This window comes from Protopterus annectens, chromosome 10.part0 (assembly GCF_019279795.1).
Source record: "Protopterus annectens isolate FY-2018-M chromosome 10.part0, PAN1.0, whole genome shotgun sequence".
In the NCBI taxonomy this organism is placed as follows: domain Eukaryota; kingdom Metazoa; phylum Chordata; order Ceratodontiformes; family Protopteridae; genus Protopterus; species Protopterus annectens.
The window spans coordinates 280,815,070-280,834,497 of record NC_056744.1 but is presented as its reverse complement, the minus strand read 5'-3'; the positions used below and the strand labels follow the sequence as shown (position 1 = coordinate 280,834,497).

At 44.3% G+C, this 19,428-nt stretch overlaps 1 protein-coding gene and 1 non-coding gene across 2 annotated transcripts in view; one reads left to right on the top strand and one right to left on the bottom strand.

The window, feature by feature from the left end:
* Window positions 1-19,428, bottom strand: part of GRIN2C (glutamate ionotropic receptor NMDA type subunit 2C) — a 3,426,271-nt gene that overhangs the window by 3,016,871 nt on the left and 389,972 nt on the right. The gene's annotated exons all lie outside the window — the stretch shown is intronic.
* On the top strand, window positions 14,314-14,467 carry LOC122814533. The gene has a single exon (XR_006366796.1). It is a non-coding gene; the product is annotated as a 5.8S ribosomal RNA (ribosomal RNA).

The following is a 19,428-nucleotide window of genomic DNA, read 5'->3' as shown; positions in this document are numbered from 1 at the left end:
CCCCACTCTCACCCCCTTTTTGTTCCCAAGCTACTCTCAAATTTCTTCATATTTGTTACTTTTTTCTTTTGACCAAGATAAAATGAGCTTATCTTGCTCCCTCAGTTAACACATAGTGGTTGCCCCCTCCCACTAATGAAATTCTCTGAACTTAACTGGTAACAAACTACTCCCCCCTCCAGGCCACCCTCCAGATATTTATAATTTTTTTATAATTTTTTAGGTCATGTTTTAACCATGCACTATAGGATCTTTGTTGGATCAGCCATGCTCTCTGCATTAGTTTAACCTAAACTAAAGGACCGGTGTCTATACTCTGTTCCTCAAACTCCAATCTTAATGACTTACCAGTTCCACATAGGTCGGGCTACTTCCCCTTTGGTTAGTTATAAACATATTTGGAAGCCCTAACAATCACACAGACCTGGCTAATGTATGTTTTTTTTTCATTTTATATTTCTCTTAAATGCCTTAAGCTTTCTGGACCCATACCCCCCCCCCCACGCACGATCCTTTTGTCCATTTCTGCTCTGCACAATGGATGAGCCGTATGGCCTCCAGCTCTCAGCCAACAAGTGTTTTTCCTGTTGCAGGCAAAGGACCTGGTTTTCTCCCTGCATCTAAGCTGAACTTGTACCCAAGAAACTGACCACAGCAGACATACACATACAACCTTTAACAATAACATTTCATATTCCCTCTGCATGTGGTATCAACCTGTTTCAAATGTATCAAAATAACAGCAACATTCATTCAGAGACTTTCCCCAACAGCCGGCTAACCATCACCTTCAGGTGTTCTCGGAAATTGCTCTCCATATCTTTTAAGTATATATAAAAGTAAATAATATAAAAATAAGAATAAACAAAAATAAAAAATAAAAAAGTTTTTTACAAACAGTTAATAATCTTTGTTGATAATCTGATGAAGTTTTCTAAGGGGAAAGAGCAGGCACACACGTTTACATACTTTTACTTACACTGATACTCGGTCTGGGATCTAGTTTTTTGTCTTTTAACTACCTCTGTACTTGAGACAAATATATATTATTCTCTTAATTGGCAGCCTTTATGGGGGGAATTTTCTAATATCTATTGGTGAACGCTTTTTAGTTTGTATTTCTATTTTATTTTTTATCTTTACTTTAAACTGTTTTTTTGTGACTGACATAGAAGGGCAGGGGTTTATTGTTACTGATCCACACCTGAGAGATGCCTCCAAGGCAGACATCTCTTCACACACACACACACACACACACACACACACACACACACACACACACACACACACACACACATTCTTAATCAATAAATGTAAACTGACATCCTATTTTATCTCAAACAACCCACAGTGCTCATCTGCCTATATTACTAGGACATAAATAAAGAACAGACAGGCAGAATCTCTTCTATGACTTCAGGTTCAATCATTTATCCATTGTTTTTAGATGGAATCTGTATTTACTGGTATTAACTTCTAAGTGCCAAACTGTATAATTATGTGTTTAAAGTTATGAGATGGGGATAACACTCATGTTGCCTAACTTTTTTTTTTTCACACTTTACATACATGTTCCATACTGGGGGAAACAACACCTTTTTTGCTGCCTGAGCTCAGCAGGCTAATATAATCTTTTTGTTTCATTTTTAGCTGTTCAAACCTATCGGGATCATTCACATTTCCCTATAGGCTAATTATATTAAGTCTCATCATAGGGTACTTCTGGTCGACTAGTTGTGGTGAAAGTCAGAAATGTCAAGTATGCAAGTCCTCATTTACTCTGCTGGTAACTCAAAGTCTATAATGTTTCTATCTGCTACCTATCAATAAGTTGCCCAGGGCCCAGGTAAAGGCCCTACATGGGGCCACAGCCCAGCATGCAAAACTGAAAAGGTGAAACAGCTGCATGATCTCTTATATCCTGACTTTGTTAGAATGCAAAAAGTAGGCTATGCCTGTCTGTAAGAGATAATCTGAACGTTGTGAGTCTAAAGACCAAAAGAAAATCATGATCAAGTCCTCTTCCTTGCCCTTTGACAAAGAAACACCTTACTCATGACACATCTGAGAGAAAATTTCTATGCTCATTTGAACACTAGGGGCCCGGTTGGCCACAATTAAGAAAAAAAACACATACCAAAAAAACTGTATGGCTGACTTTGCCATGCCTATTTAAGGGCAGAACTAAATTTTTAAAATGTGGAGCAAACTATGGCACATCCCTTGGGCATGGCCATGTTGAAATAAAACTGACAAGCCACACACATTCAGGCAGGGCCAGTCATCCACTAAAGTTGGAAGTAAATAAAAGGCCAAACCGGTGTCCAATTTTTCTAGTCAGAAGAACTTTGGATAATTCTAATGGCATCCTCAAATGAGAAATATTACACCTGGACCATGGCTCAATAAATGCTATTGTTTATAGGTGCACCTAAAAGAAAAGAGAGGTGATGAATGACTCTAAGTTGGCCCTGCATTTTTTTTCGGTACTAAGCCTAAGGGCAACACCTAGAAGGAAGAAAGGGGGTGGACTAGCAATCCTTCCTGTCAAAAAATGCCTTCTTAAGCAATTCTCTAAAGCTACCTTTCTTGCCTAGAAACAAACAAAGGTTTTGACACGGTTGAAAATGGGGATGGCTCATGCTTTTAGAGGAAATCCCACCAAAAAAACTGACAATAAATCATATCCTTCTTGGACATTGGGTTAATCTGCCAGCAACTTGCCCATGACATGAGCTTTGAATACCCTTGATGAAAGGTTATGTTCCACCACTTGGGAAGGAAGCTATAATTGTGACCATACATATGAGGGGGGTTCTTCAACATCTACTGATAAATGTCACACAGTATAGTTTGACCTGCATCTTGGGGAAGTGCTTTGAACACGTACTATGTGATTATATAACAGAGACATTTACCAATATGGATTAATGGAAGGAAGGTCATGTTTCTCTAACCTGATATATTTTTATCAACTGGTATAGGAAGCTTCAGACCAGGGTTTATCAGCAGATGTTGCACTCCTGGACCTTGCTAAAGTCAATGACTCTGCTTTGCACTTTCATATCTTCAATAATATGAAAAAAGCCAATCTTAATTCTTATATCACTACTTGGGTAAAGGAGTAGCTATAAGGGAGATCATATATGGTCACAGTAGGAAGTGTTTTGTCAAGCCCAAAAAGAGTAGAAGTGGCTGTCCCTCAGGGGTCCATTCTGGGCCATAATTTGTTCTCCATATTTACTTCTGATTTCCTTTCCCACAATAGCATTTGGGTCATCAAGTTTTCTGATGATACCAAAGTGGATACTATTGTTATCTCATTGCAAGCCCATAGCAGACTGCAGAATTATACAGATGTCCTTTAAAGATGGTCAAAATTAAAATAGCTTGTTTTTAATGTTAATAAAACTAAGATTGTGCACATTGGCTGCTTTGATTTTGCTTATTCTTATCCAATAACAATACAATTTTGAATAGTGTGACTATGTTAAGAGACCTGGGAGTGGTAGGTGATAAAGGATTTGTGTTTGGAGATAAACTCAAATTTAATAAATAGGTAAAGGCCTCCTCCACCAAAAGTGCTGCTTAAAGTCCAAAAATAAGCAAGTAAAAACTAAAGCAACCACTACCACACTGAATGTAAAATAAAACACTTTAATAAAACAACAAATAAAACAATCTCATATTTTATTTATTTGTTGTTTTATTAAAGTGTTCTATTTTACATTCAGCCTGGTAGTGGCTGCTTTACTTTTTACTTGCATAAACTCAAGTTTGTCATTAGAAATTGTTATATAGCAATAAAGGATATATTGCACACATTTATAAGTAGGGCTGCATCTGTTCTTCCTCCTCTGTACTTAACAATGGTTAGACCACACATAAAGTATTGTACAGCATTCTGTCCTTATACTACTGTGCAAATCAGGTGGGGATACAGATGTTTTACATGAGACAAATTATACAAGTTAAGAAATCAGACTATAAGAGTGAACTGGTCACACTGTCTCTATTTACAACTAATTACAGACTATTAAAAGGTGACTTAATCTTAATGTATAAAGCAGTCCATAATGAAAGTCTGGCAGTGAGTACAGGTAATGAAGTTAAAACTCACAAAGTAGAGAGCAGGAGTAATAAAGAATTTGTGATAATCCCATGCTACAAAAACAAAATAACTAAAAGGTCTTTTCATTGTTATCTCGGGTTTTGTGCCATGTTCTTCCTATAAGAATTAGGAAAGCAAGTAGTATATTGATATTCAAGAAATTGCTATATGACTGGGTGGATGATAGGGCATTCAACCTTACACACATAAGTGGCAAGTTCCTGGAAGGCTTTTGAGTAGCTAATGAGCTTAATTTAATAAAATACTAAAACATTAAAATCCTGAGAAGTTACTTGCAACAGAAGACTCATTCAAGCACCCTGAAAGGAAGAACCTCCCCAGGCCCTGTTTCTTATACAATCTGAGGAAGACAACAGTCGAAAGCGCTTATCGGATATCTTCAAGGGACAGTTTTGAGCTTTTTTATTTTTCATTTTATTCTCAAGTCAACATTTTATTTGTATTAAAAGACTACATTTTAATTGGAACACTTGTGGATTTCATTGACTGGCCATCCTTGGGTGGATTTTCTGTCTTTTTTCTGCTAATATTGACTGTTTTTGTGACAGACCACCTTTAGCGTTTGGGGGTTATTTATTTATTCACAGGCCCTGTTTCTGGGGTAACATTTGGCTCACCAATCATACTTGTGGCCATCCTTGACACAGGACTTGAAAGCTGGGTGACTTTTCTCACAGTGTGCACAGGTGTGCAAAAACACAACTTGACAACCTGACAACCAAGTGTATGAGCCACAGTTATAAGCCAGACAAGCCTCAATTCTTCCATTGGCTTCCTCAGTATCTGCCAAAATGGAAATTCTGGGTTTATGAATCATTACGCTCAACCATTTTCCTATCTACCTCTCATCCCACCTCAAAGACCAGTCTATAGCTTTCAGTTACTGAACTTCTGATCATACCAAAGCCAGAATAGCTTTGTCCAAAAATGTTGAGTCTCTCTAATATTAAGGAAACAAATGAGCAATGGCAAACCCTTGTGGAGGCTCTTCTCCACTGTGATGGCCAAGAAATAAACAAAGCCAGCCACCCAGTTGTCCCAGTTGTGAACTCTAGCCCTCTACAGCTGCAAAAATAAAAAAAAAAAAAAAAAAACTACAGCATATATGAGACGTTGAACACCTTCAGTATCCATTAAGTCAAAAATGTCAATGTATTCACTTTAAGGACTTTATACTTGATTGCTGTGAGCTATTATGATTTTATTTGGAACTGCTGGAGACATGTTGAGCCCAAAACCCTGAACAGCACTAATGTAATAAGGCTGATTAAAAACGAGTGAGAAAAGGAAGAAGACATAGCTCCCCATGCAGAGTAAGAATGAAAGATCCACTTCATGCCTGTCATCTGAGCCGAACACAATTTCTTCTTAATAAACAGGTCAAACAATCTTGCTCTAACTTCATCTGACAGTGAATCCAAATACCCCTCCAAATACTCTTCTGCTGAATGACCAGGGTCTATATCCACATCTACCTGCTGAGCATTTGAGAAGTTATCTATTTGAACTGCAAGTGGTTCAACAATGCCAGTTTCTGCAGTGAAATCTTCACCCACTGCCACTGCTCTGATCCTCTGACCCTTGCATCTGGATTAATTGCCAGTACATTAGAAACTTAAGTCTGCCTCTCTTCTGAAGTCGGACTCTTGTGCTGAGTAACTGCAGGGTTCAGTTGCTGCTGCTGGTTTTCATTTGCAAAATCATCAAATGGGGTGCAATAGCCCCCCTCCATCTGATCTCAAGATTTCTTGAACCCTGCACTGCATTAATTGATGGCTACTTTCTGCTAGTATAGCAAAATTACAAAAGCATAACCAAACACTGAGATGAAGTACTTGAATTAATTTCATTCAATAATGACTTTCTGCTTCTACGTATTAAAGATCTGACAAGTTACAAACTGTTCTACTATCATGCTACATACTAACATTAAATGCTTAATCTACCAACCAAATGTACTTCTTGCTCCCAGGAATATACTTTCTACTGAAACAAGAAAAATTAGGGGAAGCACAAATGTGAGGATGATCAAATAACTGATGTCTCAAAAAAAACAGCTAATGAGTGGAATGCGTGGTGTAACAGTTAAGGGCTTAACCTTATCAATCTAAGGTACCAAGGTTTGATGCTTATAATAGTCTTCAGACTAATAGCCTAGAATTTGCTTCCAAGCCTATGCAGTGGGTGGAACATCAGCTTCTGCTGATATTTATTAATGTATTTAAGCCTGAGGATGATTACAGATATCAGTAATCTAAAACAGCAAGAACAGTTTACATATGTAAAAACAATAAAGCAACAAATAAAGCAGGTTAAACACAAAAATAAAAAGCATAAAGAAATAAAGTTCATGATAAAATATAAGGATCAGTATGCTAAATTAGTATGATAGATTGTAAAGATTGTTCCTCGAAGAGTGCTAGAACCCACTTGTAACAGTCCCCTGAAGATTAAACACCAGGTGAAGTGCATCTTGGTTAGGAATAGATGAAAAAGAATTGTAAAGTAGTGCCAAATTGTAATTTTCTCAAATGCTGTCATTTCTTCCTCTCTTCACCTTAATTGTCTCTCTATAATAGTTGCACATGACACACCATTAACTAGCAGACTACATCATGCACTCATAAAACACTAATTTATCTTACTTTCCTACTTACTTTTTTAATTATTGTGACAATTGGGGAGAGATGGCCGAAGGCTGCCAGCCTAGTCAAAAACTTCAGCCTTATCTGTATGGAAGAAAATTCACTATGATGACAGATCACAACCTTCTAACATGGTTAAACAGACCCAGTCAGCAAAATGTCAAGTTGCTAAAATGGAGTCTAGGGTTGCAAGCATTTGATATGTCAGTGCAGCACTGCAGTGGGAGTAGCAATGCTAATGCAGATGGGCTCTCAAGACAGGGAATGGGGTGAGGTACACCGAGTTAGACCTGACACTCTCAAGCAATGTTTCTCAAGGGGCACTTGAAAAACTTGCTTGAGTTCCCCGGGGGGGGGGGGGGGTAGATGTGATGATTGGGGAGAGATGGGTATAGGCTGCCAGCCTAGTCACATAGACTTTGATATATAATTCTATCAGCTGTAAAAATAAATGTAAAATACAGGCTTGTGTTTTTAAATGTAAGAAAACACTGTAAAATGTAAACTTCAAGATTGTTGCAACATTGCCATCTGCTGTAAGGAAAACCAAGCCAAGTATTTCAAATGTGTCTTTTTAAGTTGAAAAGATCTTATGAATGTCTTTAATGTTTTACAATTCAGGTCCAGTGCGGCTGGATGAAGGTTTCATGCCCATTGTTTTAAGGCCAATGGTTATGACCAGAATTTAGATGTGGAAGGTGCTTTATTGCTCTAGTTTCTGTTAGAATATACATGTGAAATGCCTTGTATTGTTGTAAGTTTCTGTACAGGTGTTAGATTGCTAAATAATGCAGTTTGTTTGCCTGGGAAAACCTAAGTGTTAAAAATGATGTAATTTGGGGAGGGACCCAGCTAACATGTTTGTTAGCAATGTTTAAATACTATTTCTCACAAGAAACTGTAAGCATTTTTGACTTTGGACATCCAGCATATCAGCACTCTGCCTTGTGCTCACATGTAAGTTTTAGCACTGTGATTTCTTGTAGGAATAGTTAAAGCTAGTAAAGATTAATTAGGTATTTTTCTTTGAAATCAGACCTGTCCTACTGTATTATTTTAAGTTTCTGTATGATCTCTGAACTCTTAGATATCTCTGTGGTGTAGTAGTTTTGTCTTGTGTTTTAATTATTTATTATTACATATTTTTAAAACCTTCTACCTGTGGCTGATTTGAGCAGAGATAAGCTCTAGAGTACATTGCATATTTATAGAGGTTATTGTAAAAGGCCACTCTAAAATAAGCCTTGACTGTTAGTCATACTACCATTGGATATTAATATTGCACAGTAACAATTGGACATCCTTTTAAGGGTCTTTTATTAGCTGATATTATTAACTGGGTGGTGGCAGTAATTACTACCGTATAGTCTGGGTAAAGGTGAACAGTTGGAGAATCTGTGTCAGCCTTTCTCAGGAGTGTGTCTGAAGTTGTATAGATACTTATCTCAAAGTGTGCATGTGTTGTGTCAGCTACTTGGCAGGGACATGGAGCACTGGTTGGACAGAGAGGGTACTGGAGGTTTTAGCTTGCCCAGTTAGGCTGAGACCTGGACCCTATAGCTGTGCCAGTGGGGAGTCTTATTGGGGACCTGGTGAGCAAGGGAGCAACCAGCCCCAGACTGACTGTGATCTCTGTGTGCACTTAAGAGAAATTGTACTTTACTGTGTGTATTAGTTATCCTTTCCCCTCTTCTAGGAGATGACCTCCCTGGTGTTAGTGGTGAGGATTGAGGCTCCTTGATTGCTGGGCCAGGGCACTGTCATCACAATTATCATATTAATAACCATAACCAGGATGGAAAATATCTACTCGTGAAAATGTGAGACCCATAGCCATTCAGTGAGTCCTACACAAACAGCATCAAAAGAAGCATCTCAGGCCAAAGGTGAAATCAGTTCATAGACTGAAATTTTGAAATAGAAATCCATGATGGACTCACTCTCATACTAGTCAGTCAGCTTAAGAAGCCCACAATGCAAAGCAGATTTGCTAGAGATATTACTACTAGAACAACAAATGTTTAGCTCTGGAAAATCAAATGCAACGATTTTGTAATCAGGGCAGGCATGCATACAATTACTTTTCTAAAATATTTATAGTGGTGAACGAACCCCTATCAAGTGGTACGGCTATATCTAAATATAGGCCCCTAACAAGAAATAAGTTAGCCTAACATGTCACAGTGTCTAAATATCCTAGCAATGTATGTTCAGAAAGGTTCTTTTTGACTGCATAGATTAACAACAAGACTTAAAATGCTATAACTTGGAAAACTGAAAGTATAGATGAGCAATGACAACACTGTCCATAAAACGATAAAATATGTTGTGTTAACTTATTTAAAACCTGAGACAAAATAAACACAGTATAAGTCTTGCATATCCATCTTCTGCGAAGTTATTATTATCTGTTATAGTAAGTTGTTTTGAAATCACTATTATGATGTTTGAAATAATTGTTGAGAATGATGCAAACTAAACTGTTTAAAATTGCTAAACCATTTAGGCAAGAAAAAAGCAACACTGTTTCTGAGGTTGCGATGGGGGGAGGGTGATTTCTGAAAGTTACTCAGTGTTTAGTCTATATTTAAAGTCTTTAGAGTAACTACATTAAAAAAAATAATAAAAAAAAGCGTTTTCCCAACTGGGAATGAATCTAATGATCAGTCATGGCAGGCTTAATGGGTAGCAGGTGTGTGGTGATAAAAAGAATAAAAAAGCCATGTGTATAATCATAGGCTCATAGTTAACTACGGGGCTAGCTGCCCTTGTGACACATAGCTAATTTCTATTCCAAAGGTATGAATCAAACCCTGAACTGTGGGTTGGAGAGGCAAATACCTTAATCATTATACCATCCTTCAACCCCCAACCTCCATCCCCTCTTAAAAGAATCCCCAATTCCCACTGAACAGTTTGAAGCTTAACAGAAAAAACACAATTCTGCAAATAATTTATCTTAAGAAATGTGATATCCTTTTCTTCTTAAGTGGCACAAAGCAAAGCACCAGAATTGTATCTTGAACAACATGTGTTTTGATTCTTGTCCTTTTACAGATGGCTTTGTTGTTCAGCATCAGAATATCTTATTAACTCTGAACTACTGTGTTTTTTCCATCTGAACAATGAGTAGAACTCATAACCTAGCTTTTGGTCAAAGCATATTACTTTTGTCATTTAATTGCACAGACAGCATGCACAATTCATATTGGTAGCTCTGAAAAACAATGAAAGGGATAATGTTGAATAAAAAGCACAAGTAAATAAGGCTGTACGGTACCACCTCATATCAAAAACTCTCTCATTAATGAAGCTGAAAGTTCCACTAATCTTTCTCAAACCCAGAGAGAACATATTATACTCCAAACATAAAAAAAAACTACAAAAAGAAATAATTAAATTACAATCATATTATTGAATGGAAGAGCTCCCACCTGGGTGAGGGGGGTTCGGACCACGGCCCCCTCCAGGTGGAAGTCCTTAAGGGAGCGACTGGCAGGAGTCTGCAGGACCCTGAGAGCTCCTGCCCAGCAGGAAGAAGGCATCCAACCTCACCTGGTACCTGACGGTGTCCCCAAAATATCTCAAAGTCCCTGGAACCCCTCTGGATGGGGAAAAGTTGGGACACGGAAGCCCTCATGAGAACGGATCTGGCCCTCCACAGCCGAGGGGAGTTCCCTGGGGCCAGCCCAGACTGGAGGGAGGTCCCCCTGAGAGGCTCCGAGGGCACGGGGACACGGCCTTGCCAGGCATCCTCCAGGAGACCTGGTAGAGATGGGGACCGTGGAGCTCTGGACCGGAAAGGAGAGGGATGCGGAAGTCCTGATGAGAGCGGATCTGCCCCTCCACAGTCAAGGGGAGTTCCGCGGGGCCAGTGTGGATTGGAGGGAGTTCCCCCTGAAGGGTTCTGAGGGCACAGGGACACAGCCTGGCCAGGCAGCCTCCAGGAGATACTGGGGGAGACGGGGACCATGGAGCTCTGGACCAGAAAGGAGTGGGACGCGGAAGTCCGGATGAGGGCAGGCCTACCCTTTGGTGGCTGAGGAGAGTTCCGCGGGGCCAGCCAGGATCGGAGGGAGGTCCCTCTGAAAGGCTCCGAGGGCACAGGGGACACAGAATGATTTGGCAGCCTCCAGTAGATATCTAACCCAGGAGAAGAACTCTCCCACCCTGGTAAAAGTGGAAGCCCGGTGGGGTCCCTCCCCATGGAAGTTCAGAAGGGAGAGAGGAGCTGAAATCTGCCGGGTCGGGAGAGATCCCACCTGGGTGAGGGGGGTACGGACCATGGCCCCCTCCAGGTGGAAGTCCTTAAGGGAGTGACCGGCAGGAGTCCACGGGACCCCGAGAGCTCCTGCCCAGCAAGGGGAAGGCATCTGACCTCACCTGGTACCCGACGGCGTCCCTGAAATATCGCAAAATCCCTGGAATGTGGAAGCCCTCATGAGAGCAGATCTGGCACTCCACAGCCGAGAGGAGTTCTGTGGGGTCTGTCGCACCCCACGGGTCCGTCCCCCTGGTCATCTGCCAGGCACTCATGATCTGGCATGATTTGGCAGCCTCCAGGAGTTAAGGGATGATGGAGCATCCCATCGGGAGTGCAAGTCCGGGTCCCAGCCCCGGGGAGAACGCCTCCTGGCAGGCGCACTCACAACAGGGGCTGAGGAACCTCTCCCTGCCATCCACCGATCAATTGGGCCGACTGACTCCCACTAGTAGAGGGCCCCCGTGGCGTGGCTCTGCAGGTCACAGCTGGTAGGTCGAGCCTCTCCTCCCCAGGAGTGAGGCATGCGTGGGGGGCACCGAGCTTTCTGCGCCCCTCGGCGGTGAAGTCAAGGTGAGATCGATGGGCCTTGGCCGAGGCGAAGGGGTCCTGTCACGCGCCGGGCCTCCTCGCTCTGGTGGGCACCCCCGAGCACGGGAGCTCCGGGAGCTCTCCCTCCCTCCCTCTCTGGCTCCGATTGCAGCAGCGTTCCGCACCGGCCCACGGCCCTCCGGGGTCACGGCCACCGGTCCACGACCAGCACACGGGGTACCCCCCTCCGCAGAGAGAGGGATCCCTCCCACGGGCGGAGGTCGTGGGCTCTGGCCCCTCCCGTCCACCTGCCCCCGAGGTGCTCCTATCTGGTTGATTTTCCCAGTAGCATATGCTTGTCTCAAAGATTAAGCCATGCAAGTCTCAGTGCACACAGACGCTACAGTGAAACTGCAAATGGCTCATTAAATCAGTTATGGTACCTTTGATTGCTCCACCGTTACTTGGATAACTGTTGTAATTCTAGAGCTAATGCATGTTGACGAGTGCTGACCTTCTGGGGATGCGTGCATTTATCAGACCAAAAGCAATCCGGGTCTTGGCCCGGCAGCTTTGGTGACTCTAGATAAACTCGGGCCGATCGCGTGCCCTCATGGCGGTGACTCGACATTCGAATGTCTGCCCTATCAACTTTCAATGGTACTATCTGCCTACCATGGTGACCACAGGTAATGGGGAATCAGGGTTCGATTCTGAAGAGGGAACCTGAGAAATGGCTACCACATCCAAGGAAGGCAGCAGGCATGCAAATTACCCACTCCCGACTCGGGGAGGTAGTGACAAAAAATAACAATACAGGACTCTTTCGAGGCCCTGTAATTGGAATGAGTACACTTTAAATCCTTTAACGAGGATCTACTGGAGGGCAAGTCTGGTGCCAGCAGCCACGGTAATTCCAGCTCCAATAGTGTATATTAAAGTTGCTGCAGTTAAAAAGCCCATAGTTGGATCTTGGGATCGGGCTGGCGGTCTGCCCAAGGTGAGCTACCGCCTGACCCAGCCTCTACCTCTTGGCACTCCCTTGATGCTCTTAACTGAGTGTCCCGGGGGTCTGAAGCATTTACTTTGAAAAGATTTGTGTGTTCAAAGCAGGCCGGTCACCTGAATACTTCAGCTAGGAATAATGGAATAGGACTCTGGTTCAATTTTGTTGGCTTTCAGAACTGGGGCCATGATTAAGAGGGATGGCCAGGGGCACTCGTATTGTACCACTAGAGGTGAAATTCTTGGACCGGCGCAAGATGAACAAAAGCAAAAGTATTTGCCAAGAATGTTTTCATTAATTAAGAACGAAAGTCGGAGGTTCAAAGACGATCAGATACTGTCGTAGTTCTGAGCATAAACAATGCCGACTAGCAATCCAGCAGCGTTATTCCCATGACCCGCCAGGGAGCTTCTGGGAAATCAAAGTCTTTGGGTTCTGGGGGGAGTATGGTTGCAAAGCTGAAACTTAAAGGAATTGATGGAAGGGCACCACCAGGAGTGGAGCTTGCGGCTTAATTTGACTCAACACAGGAAACTTCATCTGGCCTGGACACGGAAAGGATTGACAGATTGACAGCTCTTTCTCGATTCTGTGGGTGGTGGTGCATGGCCGTTCTTAGTTGGTGGAGTGATTTGTCTGGTTAATTCCGATAACGAAAGACACTCCACCATGCTAACTAGTTATGTAGCCCCGTGTGGTGGTCTCCAACTTCTTAGAAGGACAAGTGGCTTTCAGCCACATGAGATTGAGCAATAACAGGTCTGTGATGCCCTTAGATGTCCGGGACTGCATGCGTGTTACACTGAATGGATCAGCGTGTGTCTACCCTTGGCCGACAGGTCCGGGTAATCTGCTGAACCCCATTCATGATAGGGACCAGAGATTGCAATTATTCCCCACAAACGAGGAATTCCCAGTAAGTGCAAGTCATAAACTCCCATTGATTAAGTCCCTGCCCTTTGTACACACTGCCCGTTGCTACTACCAATTGGATGGTTTAGTGAGGTCCTCAGTTCGGCCATGCTGGAGTCGGTCATGGTCCCGGCGGTGCGCCGAGAAGACAATCAAACTTGACTATCTAGAGGAAGTAAAAGTCGTAACAAGGTTTCTGTAGGTGAACCTCCGCAAGGATCATTAATGCCGAGGGTCCCGGGACGGTGCCGTCCTCGGGTACCAGGGCCTCTCACACTCTGCCGCCCCGACCCTCTGCACCTCTCTCTCTGTGCCTCTATCTGACTTCTGTCTCTCCGCGCTCCCCGGCGGAGGCTGGCAGGACTGAGCCCATGGCTCCCAGGGGGAGGGAGGGAGCGTGAGAGCAAGGGGTGGAGTCCGTCCCCCCTTGCCTCCTGGCAGTGGGAGGAAAGGGGTCCTTCCATGTGGTGGGAGGCACCGGCTCTCCTCCGCTGCCACAAGGGGATGGCGGCTGAGGGTGTGCCCGGCCCAGTGGTGTGGTCCTTCACGCACCCTGGAGGAGGATGGCTCCCCGGAGTCTTCTCCCCTCTATGTCAGTCACGGGTACATGCGGAGGATGCCCCACCTCAAGTGGGGCCTCGGTTCAAAGACCTGGAAGGTCAGTGGTGCAGCGCCGTGCCGGCAGCCACAGGACTCCCTGCTGTCCCGCGGCAGGACCAGTAACCCCGGTCCAGGCACCCATGACAACACCCATGAAACCTTGCATGCTCGTCTCGAGGTGCGACGCCGTGCGGGCAGCGGTGCCCCCATGGACGAGAAACAGTATGACTCTGAGAGGTGGATCCCTCGGCTCGTGCATCAATGAAGAACGCAGCTAGCTGTGAGAACTAATGTAAATTGCAGGATACATTGATCATCGACACTTCAAACCCACTTTGCAGCACCGAGTTACTCTCGGGGCTATGCCTGTCTGAGGGTCGTCGTGCCTTCCATCGCCCCCAGGGTTTGTCCAGCCCCCACAGAGGGCATGGCCAGGGAGTCGATGGAGCCTGCTGCTGGCCCCCCATCCCCCCAGGGAGAGACGCAGATGGAGGAGATGAGCCCCCCCTGCCGTCCCGAGCCGGGAAGCCCGTCCAAGGTCAGGAGTGAGCAAGCGCTCGTCCGGCCTAACCCCCCAGAGGCTGTCAGTGTTAGCGGCACTGGGCTGCTCTCCCAGGGTGGAGACCGATGCCTGCCCGCCCGCTTCCTGCGCGCCGGGGCGGCATCAGCCGTCCTCCTCTGCCACCCGGAAGTCCGGCAGCAGAGGCGGTCACACAGTGCTTCCCCACAGAGGGAGGGAGAGGACAGTCTGCCCATCCACACCCACCCCGAGGCCCACGCCATCCCACCGCCCCCTGCGACCCCGCTCGGAACGCGACCTCAGATCAGATGTGGCAACTCGCTGAATTTAACCATATTACTAAGCAGAAGGTGGAAGGCATCTGACCTTGGCCGGACCAGACGGCGTCCTTGAAATATCGCAAAGTCCCTGGAACCCCTCTGGACGGGAAAGGGGTGGGATGCGGAAGCCCTCATGAGAGCAGATCTGCCTCTCCGCGGCTGAGGGGAGTTCCGCGGGGCTGGCCTGGATCAGAGGGAGGTCCCCCTGAGGGGCTCTGAGGGTACAGGGACACAACACTGCCAGGCGGCCTCCAGGATTCCTGGGGGAGACGGGGACCGTGGAGCTCTGGACCAGAAAGGATTGGGCTGCGGAAGTCCCGATGAGAGTGGATCTGCCCCTCTGTGGCTGAGAGGAGTTCCATGGTGCTGGCCTGGATCAGAGGGAGGTCCCCCTGAGGGGCTGCAAGGGCACGGGGACATGGCCTGGCCAGGCAGCCTCCAGGAGATCTGGGGGAGATGGGGTCCGTGGAGCTCTGGACCGGAAAGTAGCAGGACACGGAAGTCTGGATGAGGGTGGGTCTGCCCCTCGGTGGTTGTGGGGAGTTCTGCAGGGCCAGCCAGGATCGGAGGGAGGTCCCCCTGAGAGGTTCCAAGGGCACAGGGACACAAAACGATTTGGCAGTTTCCAGGAGATATCTAGCCCGGGAGAAGAACTCTCCCACCCTGGTAGAAGTGGAAGCCCAGAGGAGTCCCTCCCCATGGAAGTCTGGAAGGGAGAGAGGGGCTGAAATTGGCCGGGCTGGGAGAGCTTCCACCCAGGTGAGGGGGGTCCGGACCATGGCCCCCTCCAGGTGGAAGTCCTTAAGCGAGCAAATGGGTGGGAGTCCACTGGACCCCGAGAGCTTCTTCCCATCAGGGGGAAGGCATCTGACTTCACCCGGTACCTGAAGGTGTCCTCAAAATATCGCAAAGTCCCTGGAACCCCTCTGGATGGGAAAGCATTGGGACATGGAAGTCCCGATGATAGCAGGCCTGGCCCTCCGCGGCTGGGGAGAGTTCCGTGGGACCTGCCAGGACCAGAGGGAGGTCCCCCTGAGAGGCTCCAAGGGCACAGGGACACGGCCCAGTCAGGCATCCTCCAGGAGATCTGGGGGAGATGGGGACCATGGAGCTCTGGACCGGAAAGGACTGGGACATGGAAGTCTGGATGAGGGTGGGCCTGCCCCTCAGTGGCCGAGGGGAGTTCCACGGGGCCAGCCGGGATCGGAGGGAGGTCCCCCTGAGAGGCTTCGAGGGCACGGGGGAATGATTTGGCAGCCTCCAGGAGATATCCAGCCCGGGAGAAGAACTATCCTGACCTGATAGAAGTGGAAGCCCGGAGGGGTCCCTCCCCACAGAAGTCTGGAAGGGAGAGAGGGGCTGAAATTGGCCGGGCCAGGAGAGCTCCCACTGTGGTGAGGGGGGCCCCCTCCAGGTGGAAGTCCTGAAGGGAGAGAGGGGCTGAAATCGGTCTGGCTGGGAGAGCTTAATACAACAGTATTAAGAATTACAACCCACATGGGAGCAGTCTTGAACCTAGACTATGGACTTCTCAAGGTTATAACAGACTTCACTATGCTAATGAGCAGCTACCAGAGTCTTATTTACTTATTCTGTTTTTCACTGTTATCCCTTTCTTTGTTTTTTGGGAATGGCCAGTGTATATTGTCAATGCTCTTTGAATAATTAACTTTCAACTGAAGTAGCATGCTCTGATTAAAAGTTAGGAAACTCTCATTTAATGCTACATTGTTAAAATAGATAGCTGATTCATAGAAATGCTTGCATTGTTTGCTTTATCTTTTTCTTTACATATGTAAAAAGGAAGTCAGCTCATTTTCAAACCTTTACATATTCTTGTATAAAAAACTACATTTGCTAAATTTACCATAATAAAATGCATTAACTTATACTTTTCTGAGCTAATATCATAGTGATGAGTCATGGCAGCCCAACTGGTATAAAGAGATAAAGCTCTAAGATCCAAGGCTACCATAGTATAGTGGCGCCAATGTCTTTTGGAGCTGGACTGGAGAAAGATGATACCCTGTCTGCTCTCCTCTCCTCAATGGGTGGACTGAGAATGATGTCAGTGAAGGAGGGTGTGCTGCTTCCGCAGTACCGAGGTAGATTAAAGGTATGAGTGGAAGATGGACTAAGGTACCTGAGCAGGGCTGAGAGATATCACAGTGGAAATGCTCCAAAGACAATGCATCACGGCATGCAGTAACCTTGAAATGTGTCACTAGCACAAAGGTGGGTAGGACCATAGCTATGGCAGTCAGTCCTCTGCATGCTGCAGTACTAGCTCTTGTGCTTACTGTTCCCCTGCACCTTGTCCTCACCAATAGTAGCACTGGACTACAGGTGGAAAGGCTACTGCAGTGATCATTCTCCCAGCTTGAAATTACCCAATATAGATTTGCAAAAAAAAAAAAAAAAGAATGTGCGTGGTAGAAGTGAAACTTCTGTAAGACTGTAAGAAAGTGCGAAGGAGCTTATACTCTACTGTAGCATATACTTTCCCATGCACTTTCTTACAGAATTGGAATTTGGAATTTCCAGAAATGGCTGTGCTTTTCGAAATTCCCAAGGTTCACAAAAACCAAACCATTCCACCTTTTAGACCAATTGTGTCTGCTGCATCTTCAAAGACTGAGCCTATTTCTATCTGGCTAGATAAGACTTTGAGCCCTGTGGTGCAAGCTTCTCAGTTTTATCTCCATGATTCATGGCATTTGTTAGAGTTATTAGGGAATTTAACCATTCCTAAGATTTCCTTTTATTTTACTTCACTTGTTGTAGCTTCCTTGGATACTTCCCTCGATCAGGAGATTGGCACAGATTATTTGAGAGAATATTTGGACAGCTTTACCACTTTCACTAGCCATGAAGTTAATAAAATCTGTGTTCTTATGGGATTAATTCTTAACAACAGTTTTTTAGTTTTGATGGGAGATTATTCAAGCAAACCTCTGGTGTTGCCATGGGGGTTAGGGTGGCACCTGTGTTCGTAAATTTGTTCATGGTGATGTGGGAGCAAAGATTTTTTTTGTTCAGCACCCTAATTCAGACAAGATCTGTTCTATAGACATTATATATATGACCTTTGTATTTTGTGGGGGAGCAGCTATGAAGAGTTTACCTTCTTTGTAAATGACTTGAATGAAAGTACTAGCTTTCTAAGGCTTAACATTGGTGGCTTTGGTAGCAGTTTTAATTTTTTGGATCTTCACATAACTTTTGATTATGCTAATGAGGTATTTGTTAGACAAATCTTTAGGAAGTCTACATTCATCAATCAGTATTTGCACAGAGACAGCTTGCATCCTATGCATATGAAACATGGTGTTGTCAAAGAGCATCTCATACGTTTTAGCAGGCTTACCTCTGAACATAGTGTTTTTCTGAGTGAATTATCCAAGTTGCTCAGTTTTTTTATTGCTAGAGGTTATGGCATGCATTGGCTCAAAAAATAGAGGAAGAGATCCTTTTACTAAGGAATACAAAAGCGTGTCCCATTTTGAGAAAAACTTTTTCATCTGAAGTTGGTGGTCCTACTCCTCTGGAAGTGAATTAAGAGAGCAGTAAGTATTTTGTCTCAGCTTTTCCTTTGCCTATTTGTAACGACGTGGGTTATTAAGGACTGCATTACTGACAACTTGGAAGGTGCTGGGTAATGCAGGTTTGGTCAAGGTCAACATTATTGGTCCGAAGCCTGTTTTCACCTTTAAGAAATCCCAATGCCTTAAATCCATTTTGGAAAGAAGTACAGCCACCTCTACAACGAAGAAATCTAGTTTAGCATATGGCACTTACAGCTGTGGGTATTGTAAACAATGCAGATACATTGTTAATTCATCTTCCTTAGAGTTCAAATCTTGTGGCTATGTATTCTGGGCCAAACAAAGATTTGACTGTCGCTCCAACTGTATTGTGTACACTGCTAACTGTAATTCATGTCAGAGTTTTTATGTAGGCAAAACTATTGGAGCACTCAACAAAAGAATGTATGAGCATTGTTTGGCCATTAAATAAAAAGACATTTCAAATGCTTTGGCTAAGCATGCTGGGTCTTGTACAAAATTTAAAAAGTTTACTTTTGCAGTATTGGATTCAGTTAACAGCATTGGGTTCGTTGGTGACTTTAAAACTATGCTTGAATGCAAAGAAACAGCCTGGCAGCTTAGACTTATTGCAGATCAGAAGGCTGGCCTTAATGAATCTATTAATTTTGAATGTTTTTTGCTGCAGCGCCATTATACTTGAATATTTAATTAACATTTAAATTCAAATTTTATTTTGTATTTATTTTTTATATTTATTAGTTGACAGTCTTTGAATACTAATATTTAGTGTATGTTCCTTTAATTTGGTTCAAGTGTGACATAAGCCATTGTAAGTTTCTGTTGGTCTGACTGGATAATTTGACCTTTTTCGAAGGTTATTTAAATGGTTTTGATTCAGTTTAGATTTTTTCTGATGAAGTTCTAATGAAATTAAAGAACAAAGCACTTAAAAA